A 21197-nucleotide genomic window follows, 5' to 3' on the forward strand; every position below is an offset into this window, starting at 1 on the left:
TCTTAGACTGCATTATTACTTACCACCGGGTGAGCTTGCAGTCAAGGGCTTGTAATTTGTATCTGAATAATAAAAAATAACTCGTATTTCAGTGCCAATAATATAATCGAAGGTATCCTGCCGCTGTACAGAGACTCTTCGATACGACTTTTTACGATGTCGTAAAACACGGTATTGTCTAGGGCCGTTAACGTCGCCTGTGCCCTGTACCTATCTCAAGTAATATAATTCAAAGTCAGATACCACGCTAATCTATACTTTATCACGTAGTGTGTTGGGTTTATTTTTATTTACTTTTTGGGTTCCTAACACAACAGATAAAATGGAAAATTATGTCGTCGTATAAAACGTCTTACCTTTTTTTAAAAAATAAGATATGGATTTTCTAACTTAAGATTTCGCTCCTAGATCACATCATCATTTACCTATGCTTAAGGAAATTTATATAAAATACTCTCTATGTGGCTATAAACGGTATTTTACAATAACCTGATGTTAAATTAGCTTGTGCTCGCGACTTCGTCCGCGTGGACTACACAAATTTAAACGACTATTTAATCCCCTTAGGGGTTGAATTTTCAAAAATCCTTTCTTAGCGGGTGCCTACGTCGTAATAGCTATCTGCATGCCAAATTTCAGCCCGATCCGTCCAGTAGTTTGAGCTGTGCGTTGATAGATCAGTCAGTCAGTCACCTTTTCCTTTTATATATTTAGATATGTATTCCTCTTTTCCCTCCAGGGAGTGAATACACTAATAACTAATACTGTTACAATAAATAAATAAATCTAACTTATTATCATAAATAACGTACTAACTCTGATATTACTACTGAACTTAACTAACGTACTAACAAAGATATATTGTATCTAATCACTGATGAGATTCAACGCTCAAAAATTCAAGATTTTTTATAATTCTCCGTAATTTTTTACAACAGAAAGTTTACAAAGATTCTCAATCATTATGCTAACTAACACTTTCCATACTCTTTCTTTTTCCACCCACTTTGTAGGTATAAAATCCCACACAGAATTCATAAATATTCAAAGAGCAATAATTCAAGTCGTCGACTTTTACCACGCGTTACCAAATCTTATCAGCTGTCATGTTCGACACTTTGACATGAATTTTGTCTAGTTGCAACAAGTTGCAACATCTCGCGTGCTCAATCATATTTCAAACTAGCATATTCCCGCGACTTTGTCCGCGTGGACTACACAAATTTCAAACCCCTATTTTACTCCCTTAGGGGTTAAATTTTCAAAAATCCTTTCTTAGCTGATGTTAAACTCATAATAGCTATCTGCATACCAAATTTCAGCCCAATCTGTCCAGTAGTTTGAACCATGCGTTGATAGATCAGTCAGTCAGTCAGCTTTTTCTTTTATTTATTTAGACTAGCTAGCTCACTCTGGCTTCGCACGGATCTGCTTATCTATTCTATAGGTTGACTAAATGTATATGTGTAGTATTCTGTTAATATAGTATTGTGTTCTAGGTGAAAATTGCATTGATATCAACAAAAGAGTTGAGAAGTTAATGGTGAATACACCGGCTAACACCGATTGTGACTTTATTTGAATACCTAATCTACCATTTAAATATTTGAAATACCTACTACCTTAGTGAAAGGAAAAATAATGCGGAAATATTCTTATGAAAAACACGTTTTGCACGTACCTACTCCTGGTATTCCTGTGATAGATTTTTTTGTGGGCTCTCACATACAAAATGAACACACAAATAGAAAATTACCTAAAAATAAAGTCACACGAAGGCAACCCGCGTGCTCGCTTGCTCGCTAATTTTATTTTAAAAAAAGACTGGTTAAACTCTAGTCTTGGACCTTCACGTCACAAAATTTAGCCGTCAAATTGTAAGTATATTTTATCTGATAACAATAATAATAGCTTTAGCTAAAAGCTAAGAGACATTTGACCGCTGACCTCTGATTTAAATATTGAAGCCTCGTCCTTAACTCTCAAGTTTTTGACCTTGATTGTTGCATTTTAATCATTGCCACACATATACTTATTTTAGACTGGCAACTGGCAAGCCTACTCCAACGTGGCCTCTCGGTCGTCAATATATCAATCCCCAAGTATCGTAGATTAATTTATATCAGTGGCTCGATTGCGGTAGAATGATAGCTACAATGTCACGATCGCAATCACCTTTGATTGGTTGACGCTCGCTCACTATTGGCCGCATTGTTGCAACAAGAATACCTTAAATTGAGTTAATCACAGCAATTGCGATTGTAACAATGATTGATGCAGGTTTTGCGCAATCCACCTGAGAGATAATTATTATCCTGATTCTAATGTGCAAATTCAAGGGCTGATGTTTTTATGTGTAATTTTGTTTACACTATGTGTTGTCTCCATACAAAAAAGTTGAAGATTTTAACACTTAAACTATTAATTAACTTGAGTTGGCGCATGCCTGTAAATGTTGCATATAAAAGACATCAACGAGTCAATTACTTTTAAGTTACATAAAATAATTATGAAACAGTTACATGATATTTACGGAAGTGACACTAAAATGACCTCTTCATATGCAAAACTGACAGGTTATGCTAACTAAAAGGCAAATAAATAACCCACTATATGGGTCACGTTAAGAAATTAATTAATAGCGATTTTTACAGTGAAATTAAAGGCTAAGGACAGAATATTTTATTTTGTTTTGTTTATTTATATTTATTTATATTTATTTATATTTATTCATTTACTCGTAATCAACAGCGTTACACAATAGAACTTTAACAGTGTTAATCTAGGTGTTACATAAAGCCATATGAAAAAAATATCGCAGAGATATTTAACGTTTTATTTAATCGAGTAAAAATTCTTCATTCTATACTAATATTATAAAGGCAAAAGTCTGTCCATTTGTTTACCTTTTCACGACCCATCCTGTTAACCAATTTTAACGTGAGGTAGATTGCACCGTGGAGGTGGACACAGACTTATTTTTATCGTGGAAAATCAGAATTCTCATCGGATTTATAAATACTTTAGCATACTTTGACGAAGTCACGAGTATCATCTAGTTTGTAGCTACGAGTATTTCTTTCTACGCATACATAATATAATATAACAGCAATAACGCTTAGAAAGTTCAAGGTACTCCGATAAATAGACTGAAATCTCGCCGAAATATCGCGTCGTTCTTGCTTGACAGAATTTATATTTCCTTTACACGAGATCCTAACATTGACAACAGCTACTTATTGTTATACATTTCGTAACACTTTCATACAACACCAAATGCATCGCATATTGACAAGGCCTTTGACCCCACTCTTGTATGGTGCAAGCCAGGAAAAAGCGACTAAACTTACTCTAAGGAAAAAACTTGAGAAAAATATTGTTTTGCATAATATGCAAAAAATTCACTTTAAATTCACAATAATATTATTATTTATCAAAGACCTTTAAAGTGAATTTTGCAGTCCTACTAATAAAGTGTGTTGCCTGTTGAGCTATATTTCTCATATTGAATTTATTGGACCAAATATAATATGTTTGTGGTGGAGTCTGTACTAATTTATGATATTCTATTATCCGAATATCTGTACATCCGTTTACGGCATCCCGTATATGGATACATGCTACTTTTCATTCCTGGAAACCAAAGAGTTCCCTTGGAATTCATGAGGAAACCTGCATGCCTGACAGTGCTTCGTAATGTTCTCAAAGGTATGTGAAGTCTGCCAATCCGCACTGGGCCATTGTAGCAGTCTATGTGGTCTAAGATCTTCTCATACATTGCTTGATCATGATGATGATACTTTTATTTCATTATTATAATGAACCTATTAGGTACATTATAATAATTTAACATTAATATTAGAAAACTTTAACATTAATATTTTCTCGTTAATACCTACCTGTTTATGATTGTTAAGCAATATTTTGAGAGGCTACTACCTTTGAAATATAATAGATATATAATATGTAGCTGTATGTATAATTTTAGTATCTAGATGTGTCAGTATCATGTTATTCTACAGCTTTTAGCTTGTACCACAGACCATTTGACCGTCCCGTTAATGAGATACTGACCGATATGTGGGGGAAAGGTCAGCTCTTGACTTTGCCCCATTGTACTGTACAATATACACCATTTCTATTGCATTATAGACTCTATTCCTACCGTTTAGAGTTTTTAATCACGTACGTTAGTCAAATATTGGCCATTTATACTGCACGATTAGCCGACACGACACCAATTGTATGACATGTAGAAAGTAAGACCTTAATGCCTATTATTGGCGACATCATTATAGTTAGGAATAGGGCTGTAATGTCCGAGTAGGTATATTAAGATCAAAATTTCTTTAACAAGCAACTTGTCGTATACTCCATCGTTTCATAAGTCCAAACTTCTAAAAACAACACGATCAATATCGTGCCTTAACCCATGTAACAGGAAAACTCTATACAAAAATTGCAATCATAAGCTTATATTTTATCTGGCTGTCAGATAATTTAGTAGATAAGTAAAGAGCTGGTTAAAAAATAAAAATAAACCTACAACTCTGACCAATATTGTTTTAAAGTTTTTATCAAAAGAAAAATACTTATGAGGCTGACTTTTTTTGCGCTTCTTCTCGGACCAGGGAGTCTTGAAACCCTCGTAGTTTTAGTTGCAAGTCGTCCAAAATAGTTGTGCCCAGCAAATAAATTCAATATAAATAATAATTTATTATTGACTATTGAATTAAGAATGTAAAATATAATCAGTGCAGAATTTCGATTAATTGATTGACATTAAAAACAAAATTCGTGGTAAATCCGAAAAATCCTTACAAACAATATTTTATGGCTAACTAGCTGATGTCCGTGACTTCATCAGTGGATTTAGTTTTAAAAAGCTCCTGGGAACTTTTTGGTATTCTGGGATAAAAAATTGCTAATGTCAATTTCTGGGACGCAAGCTACCTCTGTATCAAATTTCTTAATATAAATCGGTTGAACTGTTGGGCCTTTGTGCATCCTGATTCCTGTTACATCCTGTATTAGGTGATTTTGTAGAGCAGCGTAGACGTTATAATGTGTGAACTCGTACGAATTCACATCTCATCAGCCCTACTTGCCCTAACCTAAATTATGCGTAGGCATGTAATTTCCTGCCAATCACGTAACGTTACTCGCTTTGATTCCTACATGATTGAAACATTACTGGTAGTTAGTAAAATATGGGTTTTGAGAGCAAAGGTCTTGTTATGGTCCGTTATTTTGCACAAATTGAACTTGTACCCATGCTGTAATTTGTTTCTGTTTATTAATGTAAGAAATGCCTAGAAAATCCAATTGGCTTACTAACTTATATAAAGTGAAATTATTGTATTGTATTTCTTATACTACTGTAAACAATATCTTTTGACAGGTCTCGAACTGCTTTTTTCTAGTGATAAATACCTAGGTTTTTCCTCGATGTGGTTCATAACCTATATCTTTAATCTTATCCAGTGATTTATTTACTGAACTCTAGCACAGAATATATTATAGTACTTACGTAAATCTAGTCAGTCATCAAAATCAAGTGATTCTATGGTAGATGTTACCACCCATCTGTGCAAATGGTGTGGTTCTTCGCATATCCCTGGTGAAAAAATAATACAACTGATATTGTGACGTCGCAAACCATAATAGTAGTTGAAGCAGAACTAGAAAGGTCCTAAAGTAGAGACCGCGTCTCAACAAACGGAGACTGAAAAACTGAAAAGTTAAAAGAATTGGCGCTTGGTTAAACAGTGGATGGATAAAGATTGATATTGATGAAACCATAGTCAATCGTTGCATATGGGTGACTTTTGGCCATCGTGTTGTGATGATCTAAGAGTGTTCTATTGTGGTGGCCAAACTGGGCCTGCGGCTATCTATTGCCATCACTTCAGACATAATCTATCAATGTATGCACACATCGAAACATGTATGGATAATTTTGTACTTTCCATGAACACCGGATCCAATGCAATATATTATACTTATGCGATTACACCCTGCAGCGTTTCTTGCATATCACGCTGTTTTTTATGCAAAAGTATGACTATTTTTGTAATAACACTAGCAGATGCCCGCAATTTTGTTCACATGACAGGTCTAACGAGTTCCGAGGATGATATGATTAGTGCTTGAAGTAAACGAATTCCAGTCAATTTATCTTTAGATTGCTAAGAAAAAAGTTAGGTCTAGAAGTTGTCGTCATCAACGGACGTCTTATCTATAGACTAACTTATGCCCGCGACTTCGTCTGCGTGGACTACACAAATTTCAAACCCCTATTTCACCCCCTTTAGGGGTCGAATTTTCCATGCGCTAAGAAAGGATTTTAGAAAATTCAACCCCTGTGAGGATAAAATAGGGGGTTGAAAGTTGTGTAGTCCACGCGGGTGAATTCGCGGAAATAAGCGTTTTATTTTGTATGTACTTTAGTTGATTAGATTTCAGTTGATTTGGTAAAAAACTCCGAAACTTAGTTTAGACTTGTCTATAATAAAAACTACGCGCAAGATGTCGCTGACAATATCTAGTATATTCGTAGGTATAAATAATAAAAAGGCATTCAATGAAGTACATCGGTTAATACATTCATTCAAATCCACAGGTGGGCAGCAATTTATGTTAAAGAGCATGTAAAATATTTTGTTTGTGCAACACATTCCAACGACTAGGAACGTCTTGGAATATTCTTTAAGTATGTACCTACCGTTAAGATAAACAAAAATAAATAATGGTTACAAAATTAACGTGTACAACAGTAACATAAATAAATATACCTGTTTCGTAGTATTTAATTAAGCAAACACTAATGTTTGCTTAAATGAACAATATAATGTTTTAATATAATGAACTAAGAGCCAGCGCGTGCCAGACCTTCGTTATTTTACTAAAGCTAAGAGTTTATCTGCGTATTGTCCTCAACACAGGGAGAAACGATCAGCAACTATGAAGTTTGGATCATGGTGGCTTTGGGAGATAACAGGTAATAAAGGTGTACAAAGTCTTACGGTTCGGGATTTTTAAAAACCTAAATCCACGCGGGCGAGCCTAGGGCATCAGCTAGTTACTAATAAATAGCACAATTAGAGCCTAAATTAAAGAATAAGGAAATAAGTTTAAAAAAAATATTTACTTAGATGGAATTAAATACATTTTCCTATATACATAATTATTAAACATGTTAAGCATGACTTGTATTTTATTTTTATGAGTCTTGTTGTTTATTTATTTAGGCATCTTTTTTAACTGAATAGACGTTCAATTACGAAAAAGCTGCATAAATAATTGCTGTAACATCAATTGTTGTGATTGGCTGAATTCGTAGTACGCTTGCTGCAACAATGCATTTTAGCCAATAGCGAGATAAATGTCGACCAATCATCCTGTAGCTGTCATTTTTCGGTTTCGTCTATAATCCTAGACGGGGGTATATAAATTAAGGGTATTATTATTTAAGTAAATATATCGCATGCGCTGAAATATTGTACAGGTAAATTATCTTCACGCACATAAAATCTGCGATATCTGAAGCACGAGGCCCAAATCCGGATGAAACTTATTAGCGTGGAGGTTATTTAATTAACTTCCATTTTTGAAGTATCTGGAACAATAACAGAATTAATTATTATATTTTTTTAGAAAAAAAATTTTTTGTTACAGATTGTGGGAACTAACCAGTGAAGGAAACGAGTACACGAGAAGGTGCGTTTATAAGGTAAAATCACTTTTCTATCTACAACTTCAATCTTCAATTTTGGCAGGCTGTCTGTCTAAGATTTAAGACTAAGCCTTAACGGGCAAACATACAAAGTCTCGAGGCTACAAAGTCACGATACGTGATAGGTTGAAATGGCAATCGGGGAGGGAACGCCCCACATACCCGCACAGCCCCCGCGCTATCCCGGTACGGGCGAGCGCCGGTGACGTGCGAACTGTGCGGGACATCCCCCCGTCTGTTAGCCCGATTGCCATCTCAACCTGTCACGGACTATACTTATACAGAGCCTTTTTAAGATTTAATTGATCTAGCCTTCTTGCGTAATCAAGTAAAAAATAATTTGTATCTAATTATTTTTAATTTTAACACACTGCCGTGACGTGTTTTAAGATGTGATCGTCTAATGTAATATCATGAATTTTATGTTTTATTTTATTAATATATTATGTAAAATATATTCTATATATCTATAAAATCTTTTGTATTTATATTTGACATTTAATTGAATGAATGTAAAATAAATATAAATTCAAATAAATTAACGTTTTTGATTGATATTTTTCTTTACATTATAGGTAGGTTAAAATAGTATAGTTGTAAGAAAAATATATTTCTCGTACCTATTTAAATATTTAATGGTGAGGATAATATTAGTCTTCATGGGTATGCACAATGCATCGCTTTAAGAATACAAAATTCTAGGAATCAAGCTTTATTTAATGTATTTTTAATTGAATAGCACATCAAGAAAGACTTATAGAAATAAACGCGACGTAGCGACCTATCGTTGTACAATTGTACATCGTTACTTTAGTGTTCACGCGCCTTAATATATACAATTAAGATTATAGGCTTTAAATTTATAAGCATAAGGTTTGTTTTTGGTGTCTTTTAAAACATTTACAATAATTTAACTAGAGGTCAGAATGACCAATGAATCGCAAATACTGTAAGGGTCAAAAGGATTGGTTACATAGCAATTATCATACGTTAGTCATGACCTCGGCCCTAGGTTTTGTTACATGACTATACTAACAATAAAGAGGTAAAGTATTTCTGATTGTTTGAGGTAATCTTTACGAAAACAGCTTTAACCTCTGGTAAGTATTATAAAATAATTCTATCAAAGTAATTTGTAATTTTATAAATCTGTGATATTTTATAACCGCCAGAAAAGGAATATCTTCTCTTTCTATCATCTTCATGTCGAAATATTATGTCTGTAAGAATAGAAGAATAGTACGTGACAGCTCGAAATAGCAATCGGGGAGAGAACGCCCCGCACACCCGTACAGCCCCTGCGCTAACCCGGTGCGGGCGAACGCGGGTGACGTGCGGGTGTGCGTGGCGTCCCTTCGCCTCATACACCGATTGCAATTTCAACCTGTCGCGAACTATAGCTTGTACATAATCTACGATTGTGTAATATGCTTTTTTCAGGTGCAAACTTTTAATAGATTTAATAAAACACATCTGCAATCTGCTTTCCTTACCGATGCCGATGGTAGAGTCTTGAGATAATATCATAAGTGGCACAGGCCATCTATCATTAAAATAAACAAATAAATTCAAATTGATTCTAATACTCCGCTTAAGTGAATGCACAAAAACTATCAAAACTTCTTTCTTTCCTTACTCTTACTTAGGTACTCTTTCTTTCCTCATTAAAAAAATATTTAGCGCCTGAAAAATCGGTTCATAATATACTTACCAATAGTTTGACAACAACAACCATTACCTCCCTACTATTGAATTCGTACCTCAAAATTATAATTCACAGAAATAATAACAGTTAAACGCTATTAGAAAACATATAAATATAATACTTCCATTAGTCTAATAATAGCATGTTATGCCACTATCAATTCCTCATCTAAGCCTACGAAGTGTGCCTAAAGTGCTTAAACACTGTAATGATGGTTAAATAGCATGGTTACATTGCACAAGCGAAAGCGGGTTGCAAAACTATTTTTAAATTCGCAGTTCAATGTGCTCCTTTATGACCACAACTGCGTTTGTCCCTTGCAAATAATGTACCGATTGAATTATTAAAATATAATTACTCTTAGTTACTAATTTAAAGTTTTTTGACGTTGTCAAATCAGAAATGAAGTCTGTAATTAATCGACTTAGCTCAACGGATTTCGAAGCTGGATTGGCAAAGGACATTTTATCCAGCAGATTTAGCTGTACGTTGATAAGTCAGTCTGTCAGTAAGTAATTGGTTTATCCTGTTACATGTATGTATAGAATATTACAATAGTTAAATAATAACCATACCTATCCCAATATTCAGCGATTACTCTTTGTAGATGTAATACCATAACATTGAATATTCTAATATTCAATTTGTTATGGTATAGTATAGACTCTTAATAAAACATGAAAGTCATTGAACCAATTAAACCGTTAAGTACCATTATAATACTCATAACGCTATAAGTAGGCTGTTATTTCACTATCAATTTCTCATCTAAGCTTACAAAGCCCTAGCTTAAATGCTGTAATGATGTACAATATAATAACACCTTTAGTAAATCAGTCGAAGACAAAAGCGGCAGCGGGTGGAAGGACTGTAAATTGTTTAGCTTTGAACTTTTTGCAATACTAATCGTATAATATATTATGTTTCCTTCATCATCATTTCAAAAAACACGACAAAACATACAAAAGATATTAAATTCAATTTCTTAGAGCCTGTTGTCAAAAATAATGGCGCGTGGGGCGGTGCGCAGACAAGACAAGTATGGCCAAATATTACTCGTAGGTACATTCTGCGCATAATATGTCAGTAAACTTTTGACGTGGTAAAGCCTTCGGCTTGTCGCCTGAGTTTATCTCATGCTTGGATGAATAAATCTCATGATACAGATGATGAGTTTGCACTGGCAATGGGCAAAACATTTACATAAAAATATGTTGCAAACTCTGTTTTCTGTTAATATATCAAACTGCGTTGAATTGCCACGTAATTTGCTGAAGAAAAACTCGTTTGACATTTCAATTAAATCTTTAAATCTGTCAGAAATTTTAACGAAAATTCAACAAACTTTTGTATGTAAGTTTTTAGTGCAAACTCACGCTTGTAATTAGTTAGGTACTTAAAGGTTCGTTTATATCTGATATAAATGCAGACATTGAGCGTGTTTAGACACATTATATAAAATAGTAACGTGGCCTCGTCTGGCTATAGAAAAGACACGTCAACCCCATTTCTATATAAACCACACAAGCTTACAGTACCTATTTTGTTTGATTTACATCAATCTGTGAGCATTTTGTACCTTCGAACTAATTACCTTACTTGTAAATTGAAATAAAGGAATAAAACTCAGTTATAATATCTATCCGCTGCCGCCGCGTTTCCGCTCACACCGCGCCGTGTCCGCCCTTCCCTATCCGATCTTACCATACATTTAGCAGTGCTACCGCTATTTATTAATGGCGATCCGTTAAACTCAAACTCAATTAACATTGGATTAGCTCCTCGTCTCAATCAATTCTAAACAGCTGTTGTTTGGGACAAGACATAAACTTAAGGTTAGTAATTTTTTCGCACTATTATCTATGTGTGTGTATCTCAAGGCTGCATCATCACTTGCCACCAGGTCTAATTGCAGCCAAGCGCTAGTCTATAAATTAAAAAAAAGGAATCACGGTTGGCGTATGCAACTTTTAAGGTTCTTGCTGTAAATCTATCTGCTTCATCAAGAATTCCCTTTCAATCGCCAAAATTATAATCTTTAACTAACGAATTAAAAATTAAAGTTTCGTCAGTTTATGTATTTTCTGTCCAAATGTCGAATTTGTTCGTCAGTCAAAGTTAATGTGACGACGAATAAATGAGCCGCATTTTTTGACGAAAAAGCAGAAACAAGTTTTACTACTATAAATTAGTCAAATTAATGTACCTAGTTAGTTAATAAGAAATCTTGGACCAAATCTCTATCCAGGAAGAAATTAATACGTTCTGATTAAACCAGCATCCTGTTCTAATAAGGGATAACTGATTTGCTTGACGGGGTAAATAATAAATTATAAGCCGATATCATTTGTCAAGCTGTGATAGCCTAGTGGCCATTTGTGAAGCTGTGATAGCCTAGTGGTTAGGACGTCCGCCTTCTAATCGGAGGTCGGGGGTTCGATCCCGGGCATGCACCTCCGACTTTTTGGAGTTATGTGCGTTTTAATTAATTAAATATCACATGCTTTAACGGTGAAGGAAAACATCGTGAAGAAACCTGCATGCCTGAGAAGTTCTCCATAATGTTTTCGTAGGTGTGTAAAGTCTACCAATCCGCACATGGCCAGCGTGGTAGACTATGGCCAAAACCCTTCTCACTCACGCACAACAGACGGAAACGTTTAAGTGCGGAAACCAGCCCAGAGCGAAGAAGAAGAGAACCTTTCTCACTCTGAGAGAAGACCCGTGACCTCTGACCCTCTGTAGCGAGCCGGCGATGGGTTAATCATGATGATGATGAAGATCATTTGTCATAAAGGTTAGGTACTAATCATTTTTGATACACGATTCTGGTACCTGCAGTAGTAAGCGACAGGTCGAGATGGCAGTCGTGCATACCCGCACAGCCCCGGGTGTGCGCAGTGTCCCCCCGCCTCATACCGTTAATAATAATATAATAAAAAAATAATGTTATTTATTTCAGGCAAATTGTACCCATATTATTACAGAGGTCAAATATAAAATTAAATTAAAATTTAGATTTTAGAATCTAAACTTTAATTTTATTACCTTACCTTACCTTTAAAATATTGATTTTTTACCTTAGGGTAATTTTGTTTAATTTTGTTGAATTTAATATTTGTTTGGTGTACTATCATATTCTGGTGTGTTTAGTGGCGGTATTCGTGAATCGCTCTTTATATCTTCTAAACACCAAACCAGAAGGCCAAAACTGTCCATCTAAGAAGAATTCCAGTCTGCTGGCAGGTATAGTAACCTTAAACGAATTAAAAGACGTTTCTTTATTTTGTTTAAGTTGCTCGACACTGATGCATATTGTTCCCCTTTGTCTGAAATATGCTCCAAGATATCTATCATTCACCGTAACCGACTTTTTCGCTCGCGATACATAAATTGAGCACTGGGAGTCAGCTACCTGTATTCTGCACTCTGTATCTGAGGTGCCACGCATATTTTTAAGGTAGCTTAACCATTTTTTTTTCTTTCTACAGTTTTGGAAATAAAGTCGATAGGTACAGTTTACGAAATAATGACTATCAAAGTTTTTAACTCGCACTCGACTAGTTTTTAATACTGAAAATGCATGTAACGTCAACAGCATTAGTCGGCCGCATTGATGGCATCTAAGAAACACGCCATCGGTATAAGCTCTTACAAGTTAAATTTTGTTCTCTTTACCGTTTATGATAATCCATTAAACCTATGTTCTTTTATTACAAAATAAATTAACGGTATGAAAAATAGCGTTTAGATAAAAATAAATTTTATTTTATTTTATTTTACAAGATTGAACATCATGTCAAGACATTCATCACACAAAAACGCATGCAAAAAGCGCTACCTAATTGATTTTTAAAAGCCGTAAATCGGTATTAAGAAAGCATTAACATAAAAAGTCGATGTATAATCGATTTATCCTACGGTAATCGATTTCCTTTTAAACCACTCGCAATAACTCATTTGATGTTCGTATCGAGTTTTTAGAGTTCCGCAGTAGAAACAACTAGTACCGACTTAGGTACTATAGCAAGAATCTGGACTTTTGTAAAAGAAGATACATAGGTACCTCTCTAGTAAATGGCCTATGACCATCGACCTATAACGTGTTAGGCTGCTTAGGCACGCTTCATATCAACATAGACCAATGGATATAGTTTAATAAATAGTAATGGATATAGTATAATAATTAAATGATGTTCACACCGATAAAATGTTTTCATTATCCAACGTGTTAAACAAGAATAGTTAAACCACAATTTTTCATAAGTAAAACAACCTGTCCTTACTGAATTAGCGTAATGAAACTGAACTGCCGTAAACATCGCACCAGTTATCAGCACATTTTTTTTTTGGTGATTGCCAATTAGCCACTCAATTGTACTACCATCTAGTCTAATTTATGACTAATCAGTTGCTTTACTTTAACCTAAACTTATAAATTATCTTATATACTAAGAAATTGTTCATTGACGCATCTAAAGACTAACGCAAGAAAGACAACTTTCTTGATTAGAGATTTTGTTCTTGTTTAGACAGATTTTGTTCTTGTTTGTTTTTGTTTAGACAATTTGTTCACGTGTTCAATTTCTTAGTATACCTACATATAAGATAACTTATAAGTTTAATTTTCAACATAATGAATATGATTTAGTTTTCATTGGTATGGGCCAGTGGTATAGACTGTGGAGTTGTGGACGTGCCTTAACAATTTAAAAATTACTATACGGGACCACGATCTTTGATCTCGCTCATGGCCGTTTTCTCTTGACCTCAACCAATTTCATTAATGATGACTTTAAACATGATATGAGCATAACGGGAGGCGTCATTACGTTTTGGTTCAATCAACTGCCGTGAATTGGGTCTCGGCAGGACATCTACCGTAACATCAATGTAAAATCGATTGATGTTCCGATTAATCGATTCATCGAACACGTCTTGTTACGTCAAAATCAAGCACATGATAATCATGTGCTTGATTTTTATAAATCAAAACGTTGTTCAATTGAATAGTTAATTTTTTTTATGTTAGAAATTGTTGTAGACAAATGGGTTTGTAAAAACTTGCATTGCAACATTGGTATTGGCTGCATGCCTTGCCATCAAAAAATCTCGGCACACTTTTAGATAACGAAAGTTTTCGTGTGGCTCTAGGTCTCAGATTGGGAACACCACTGTGCCATCAGCACAGATGTCCGTGTGGAAAAGAGGTTGATAAATTTGGAATCCACGGACTCTCTTGCCAAAGGAGCTCCGGTAGGCTGTTTAGGCATGGCTCTCTTAACGATACAATTAAAAGAGCTCTTGCCACCATAAATATTCCTGCGCTCATTGAGCCGGCAGGGATTAGTCGGGATGATGGCAAGAGACCTGATGGATTGACGCTGGTTCCCTGGGAACGGGGACGGGCGCTAATGTGGGACGCAACTTGCGTTGACACATTGGCCCCGTGTCATATCAGGAAGACAGCATCAAGACCGGGAGCCGCAGCAGAAACAGCTGAAAACGGCAAGCGGCGCAAGTATGCCTCTCTTATAGAGAGTTACATTTTTGTGCCGTTTGCCGTGGAGACCCTGGGGCCATGGAGTCTTAGTGCTAAAAATTTTTTACGAGACATTTCACCGCGATTAATAGCCTCAACTGGTGACAGAAGGGCTGGCTCATTTTTTGCGCAGCGGATCAGCCTGGCTGTCCAGCGCGGAAATGCAGCCAGTATTCTTGGCACCATTCCACGCGGTCATGATTTATATAGTAATTAGATAAGGCTAGCTTTAAGTTTTATTGTATTAAAAAAAAAAAAAAAAATATATTATAATAGGTTGAAACATGAAAAAAAAAAATTGCAACAACAATGTCATATTACGAGTAAGACTTTAAAATGATAGTATTGTTTGTTTCACTGAGATTGTTAGAATGTTAGATCCACGTCCATTAAACAAAACCCCAAAGTTCGACTTTTAGAATTTTATTTGTAAAGCTAAAACATTAGGTATACCTATTTTATAAAGCGCTTTCCTCGAGACATCTCTAAGGCATAATTTTAATCCATACAAATCCGAAATTATGTCCGTCTATCTGTTTGCTTTTCTGTTGCCTTTACTCGGCTCATCCGTGGTACAGAGATAGCTTACATCCCAGAGACGGACATAGTCTTTTTTTATTCCGGAAAATCAAAGACTTAGGGCATTTGATTGACTCATCCGTGATTTTATCCGTGAAAAAATACGTATAGAATGTACCTACGTATTTGTATGACAGCCACTTCGAATAATCACGGATACGAACCGAATACGGATGAGTGCACAAACGCCCTTACATCGAGATTTTTGAAAAAGTCACGAGTATCATTTCGTGAAAAATAATTTAAAAACATCGTAAAGAAGAACTTAAAGATTCCTGTTAAACCACTTTTACTCCTATTATCTTGGCTCACCTAAATCATGAGCAATTTTATGAGTATTATTAGGGTAACGGATGGAATCGTTAAACTCTGGTTTATGGTCAAGAAATTAGGTTTCAGCTGGACATTAACCTGCGAGCCTTACATATCGGGACAGGAAAACGTAACACTGTTTATTTGTATTTTAACAAACCTTTTAAATGTTTATTTTTCTTGAGGATTCCACTGGTACACTTACTGATATTATAAAAATGTATCTGTCTGCCTGCTAGCTTTTCACTGCCCATCTATTTACCCGATTTTGACGAAATTTGGTACAGAGATAGCTTGCATTCCTTTGACGGAGATAGGTAATTTTTTGTCTCATCGTAGATACCGTACGTATCCTGTACGAGCCGTGCGACATACCGATCGTTAGACGTATCCCGAAACCGTAGTGCATTAAAAATCTTATAATGCTGTCACACTTTTGATAAAACCTGATTTTTGACCATCTAGCCATATATATCTATACAAATAAATGAAATGAAAGTGTTTATCTGTGATTTCTAAATGTTTGTCTCTTAAAGCTAATTACACATTAATAAATCCAAATTTTATTATTTTTGGCTGTCATTTGAATGAAATACATATTTAAATAGGTAGGTAACATAAAGAACTACGAGCAAAAACTGTGCTAAAATCTATGATTTGTTATATCTACTACTAAGTAGTAACTTTCTATTCGTCTAAAATATTCATTCATCTTCTGCAAATGGACAAAATCTACATGAAAATAGAAAATAAGTAGAATACCTGACTTTTCACAATGGAACAACCTACAACCTTGCAACCTTTCGTACCCACAAAATTTCGTATTTCAATTCAGCATATAAAGCTCGCTTTTCCTCAACAAATTAATATTACTGAGTGTGCACTTATCCTGGCCTCAAGTGTACTTGTATCGCACTTGTATCCTCGGACGTCAAGCTCGCGTCAAATAACGGTCAAACCTGTCTGCGGATAACTTCAACTCACTAGTCATTGCTCGTAAACACCGTCACTGTGTTTATTACCTCGCTATTCATACCTCTGAACTGCCTCATTGGTCTGGTGGCTATCTTATTTAGCAGATCATAACGTCCGAGTCCCGTTTCGGGCCAATAAGTTACCTAGTAATTTATTGGCCCAAACCGCCCCGACCTCTGCTCACCCTGTCAGCATTTTAGGGTTCCATACCTGAAGGGTGCCAACGGGACCCTATTACTAAGCCTCTGCTGTCCGTCCGTCCGTCTGTCTGTCTGTCAGCGGGCTGTATCTCGTGAACCGTAATAGGTAGAGAGCTAAAATTTTCACAGATTGTGTATGTATTCCTATTGCGGCTATGACAAGAAATAATAAATAATTCAAGATGGTTGCCATGAAAATTTTTAAAACGTGATATTTTTTGTATGATGGTACGGAACCCTTTGCGTGCTAGTCTGACTTGCACTTGGCCGATTTTTTCATGCGCCCGATGCGGCCCAATCTTACTGCTACAGTTATACTTATTTTCGATATTGAAAATACCTTGCTCTCATGGTATGAATCTTTAACTTGAACTCCCATGTGGATACTATTCTTAAAAGCAAAAAAGTTTACCTACTTACTCTTAATATCTGCTTACTCTCTCTTATTTGCTACTTTTATTAGAATCTCTACCTTTCTGGCATCACTGATTAAACGTAGAATAGATCTGCAATAAACCAAAAAAATAACTTCACATAATTTAATCTACCTATAATACGCATTATGTCGAAAAATTACAAATGTGACATGTAAGTAGCTACGTAGGTCTGATGATCTGAGACCAGTGACAGTGCCTGTAATTGTATGTACCTGCCTACTACCTACACATGCTTAAACAAAAGCAAAAATTAAAAAAAATATGATCTCAAACATTACATAACCCTTATAATAATATTACGCAGTGATACTGCTTAACTGTATGTTGTTTAGTTATTACTCAAGTAGGTAGGTCCATAAAAACTGCATGTATAAGGTTGCACCGTACGGCCGTTTTAAAATAACTCATGCAAAATCACTGCTCATTACATCTCTTGACTAGCTTGTCTAAAGCTACGGAGAGATTGATCGAACTACCACGAGCGAAATAGCATTCTTTAATGATAGCTAGTCAGTGAATAGGCGGTCAGAACCTAATTTAATAACAAGTTATTTTTAACACTAATAACTCGTAAAACTCCTACCTTTTTTTATGTAGGATTAATGCTTTCGATCTTCTTAATATTTTAATAACTATAGGGATCTTATTTATCTACATTATAACTAAGAATTATAACAAATTGGGGGAAAATACATAAGGGAAAAAACAGAAAAGCATATTGCGACGACCTGTATGGGTCATTCCGAACAAAAATGTTCTTCGCTCAACTAATTTTTGCTTTGGTAAAATACACCTTAATGTCCAGTGTCATACTAATTTTGACAGCTTCATAGAACACGTTTTTGTTTGAAATAGAGATTATGGAAATATCTCTTCTTACTTAGTTCAATGGCATATTGTAACAAGCTTTTGCTTATCACTACCCATTTTATAAATTTGAATTTGTTTGTTTAATGGTTCATTGGTTTGTCCTTCAATTACGTCGCAACGGAGCAAATGACGCATTTTTTTGCATGGTATAGTTAGGGACCTGGATAGGCTACTTTTATCCCAAAAATCAAAGAGTTTCCAGGGGATTTTTAAAACCTAAATCCACTCGTCGACGGATGAAGTCCCGGGCATCAGCTAGTTGACAATATCATTATTGGCTCGGACATTCTCACCGTATCTGCACCCATCTTTAACAAGGTGACCGGTACTTTTTTATATAGGTACAGGAAGCGGGATACCGGTCCCACCGTTACATATTGAACTAGTCAACGCTGTATCTGTTGAAACTGCATTAATCTGTTACTAATTAAATGAGGATGAATATCTAACGGTAACTAGTGAATCAAGCCAGTTTTCAATTTCGAAATTCAGATGAATTATTACTATTTAACCGACTTCATTTTATGTGCATACCGATTTGTGCTTGCCTTGATACCTTACTTTTAAAAGCTGGTAGGTTATTAGCTGGTAACGCATTCTTCATACTAATATTATTTTAATTTAAGTAGTTTTATTGTAACTTTTGTAGTAATAATGCTTATTGTATTGTGTAAGAGGTTAAAGTCAGCCTGCCGAATTCGCTCGCCTGTTTGAAAGTTTTAATTAAGATTAAACCTCAAGAATTACGAAAAGTAGTAAATCAGAATATCTCTCGGTGAAGATTTTTTCTAGTGGAGGGACAGCCTTTACAAATAAAACACCAACATAACAGTAGTTTCTACGATCTCTCGCGGTTTACCTAATTTAGAAAATAAATCAATGATCAGAATTAGCCTGACTGCACACCTACTATATTGCTTTTAGGGTTCCGTACCTCAAAAGGAACAAATAACCCTTATAGGATCACTTCGTTGCCTGTCTATCTGTCTTTCTGTTTGTCTGTCAAGAAACCTATAGGGTACGATCCCGTTGACACAGAATTATAAAATTTAGCGGGTAGGCAGATCTTCTGTTAACTAATTTCTGGTAACGTCACACAAAAAAATATGTTCATGAACATAATAGGTTAGTATTTTCATCTTTCAAAGTAAGATTAATATACCAAGTGAAAGGGGCTTTACCCGTACATTCTAAAACGGATTTTTATTTATTTTTATGCTTAATAGTTTCTGGTTGATCGTTCAAAATGTCGAAAAAATATGACTGTAGAGTGTAGTACGAAACCCTCGGTGCGCGAATCTGACTCGCACTTGGCCGGTTTTTTATTTTACACGCGTACTTATTTTACACATAAGCCATGTAAAATCATCCTACCAATGTAACCATATCTAAGCATTTTCAAATGTAAATAAAACCGCTATTCGACCGAGCAAATTACACTCATTAGGAGCATAACATTTGGTACACCATTGTCAATTACGTATGGCATTTCACAGTAATTGTCTCATTCACAATATAGGTTTTTAGACAATTGCTGTTTTGGTACAATTGGCACCGTGTGACATCATGACTAATTTCAGACACTCTAATTTTAGGCCGCAGATTTACGTGTTAAGATATTTATGGAATCAGCAACCAACCTTCTTTTACACGTAAAAGTGTGTGTGTGTGTGTGTGTGTGGCTTTTCAGACTTCGGTCCATCCCATATTATAGGTAGATACTTTTCAACTAGACAGAAAATCCTTTTCGTTCTCTTACGTTATATTATACCTACTTATTATAAGGGAATTCCTCTGCTTCATGCAGAGGGGAATCTAGAACCTCTAGTTTTTATTAAGCCGCGAGTCTGCAGTCAATTAGTCAGTGTTAAAATTTTATTAGGATTTTCAAACGTTAATTGGACGTAAATTGACGAATGTTTATGTAAACTTCCTAATTAACAAGACCACCTTTAATCCAATTTTCGATTAAAAAAATAAAACCTTGTGAAACCTGAGACCTAATTTACATAGTGCCCACCTGTTAGACCGCCTGGTGCTAAAACACTCCATTGGATACAAAATAAAAACAAAACCAGACAGTTATATTATGTATGCGCACTTTCTATTTATCAAAAGTATACATATTTACTGATAGCTGTGATAGCCTTGTGGTTAGAACGTCCGCCTTCTAATCGGAGGTCGGGGGTTCGATCCTGGGTACGCACCTCTAACTTTTCAGAGTTATGTGCGTTTTAAGTTATTAGTATAGTATTATAAAATATTAATATTAGTATAAAAGGCCAGCGTGGTAGACTATGGCCAAAACCCTTCTCACTCTGAGAGGAGACGCGTGTTCTGTAGTGAGCCAGTAATGGGTTGATCATGATGATGATATTTACTGGTTGGACAGCTATTAAAAATGTTGTAGGTCCACATTGGCAGTTGTCCCTTCGCTGACGAGGAAACGACTAGCTTTCTTACTCAAGAAACGTACAATCGATGTAGGGATGATTTCGTGTAAGAGATAAATAGCTAATCACTGACTGTGTGCACTGCTGGCAAGAACTCTCTCTCTCTCTCTCTACTAGTTTGTCCTAGCAACAAGATAAAAAAAACTCGCTCAGCAACGCTCTCTAAGCGGGCAAAACACTAGCGCAGTTTTTGCGGGGATTAATAAATTAAATAGTCTTTAATTAGTGATTAAGTTTTAATATAAACATACGACATAATCACGAAGTGATAAAGCCCCGGCTAAAAAAAACTTTCTCAAATATACACTAGCTTCTCGTTGCTCGCAAACTCGTTTCTAATTTCGTTTCTAGTTTCGCCCTAAACGAGTAGGTTTACAATTTTTACGCTC

At 35.4% G+C, this 21197-nt stretch overlaps 2 protein-coding genes across 2 annotated transcripts in view; one reads left to right on the forward strand and one right to left on the reverse strand.

Annotated features, from left to right (window-relative positions):
• sano (serrano) overlaps positions 1–21197 on the forward strand; it is a 100800-nt gene that overhangs the window by 72924 nt on the left and 6679 nt on the right. Inside the window, 1 exon segment of the mRNA XM_069499652.1 lies at positions 7678–7732. The gene's annotated coding sequence lies outside the window, so the exon portion shown is untranslated.
• The window catches only part of LOC117983752 (transmembrane protease serine 9-like), a 267133-nt gene that overhangs the window by 50459 nt on the left and 195477 nt on the right, over positions 1–21197 (reverse strand). The window lies entirely within an intron of this gene.

This window comes from Maniola hyperantus, chromosome 7 (assembly GCF_902806685.2).
Source record: "Maniola hyperantus chromosome 7, iAphHyp1.2, whole genome shotgun sequence".
NCBI lineage: Eukaryota > Metazoa > Arthropoda > Insecta > Lepidoptera > Nymphalidae > Maniola > Maniola hyperantus.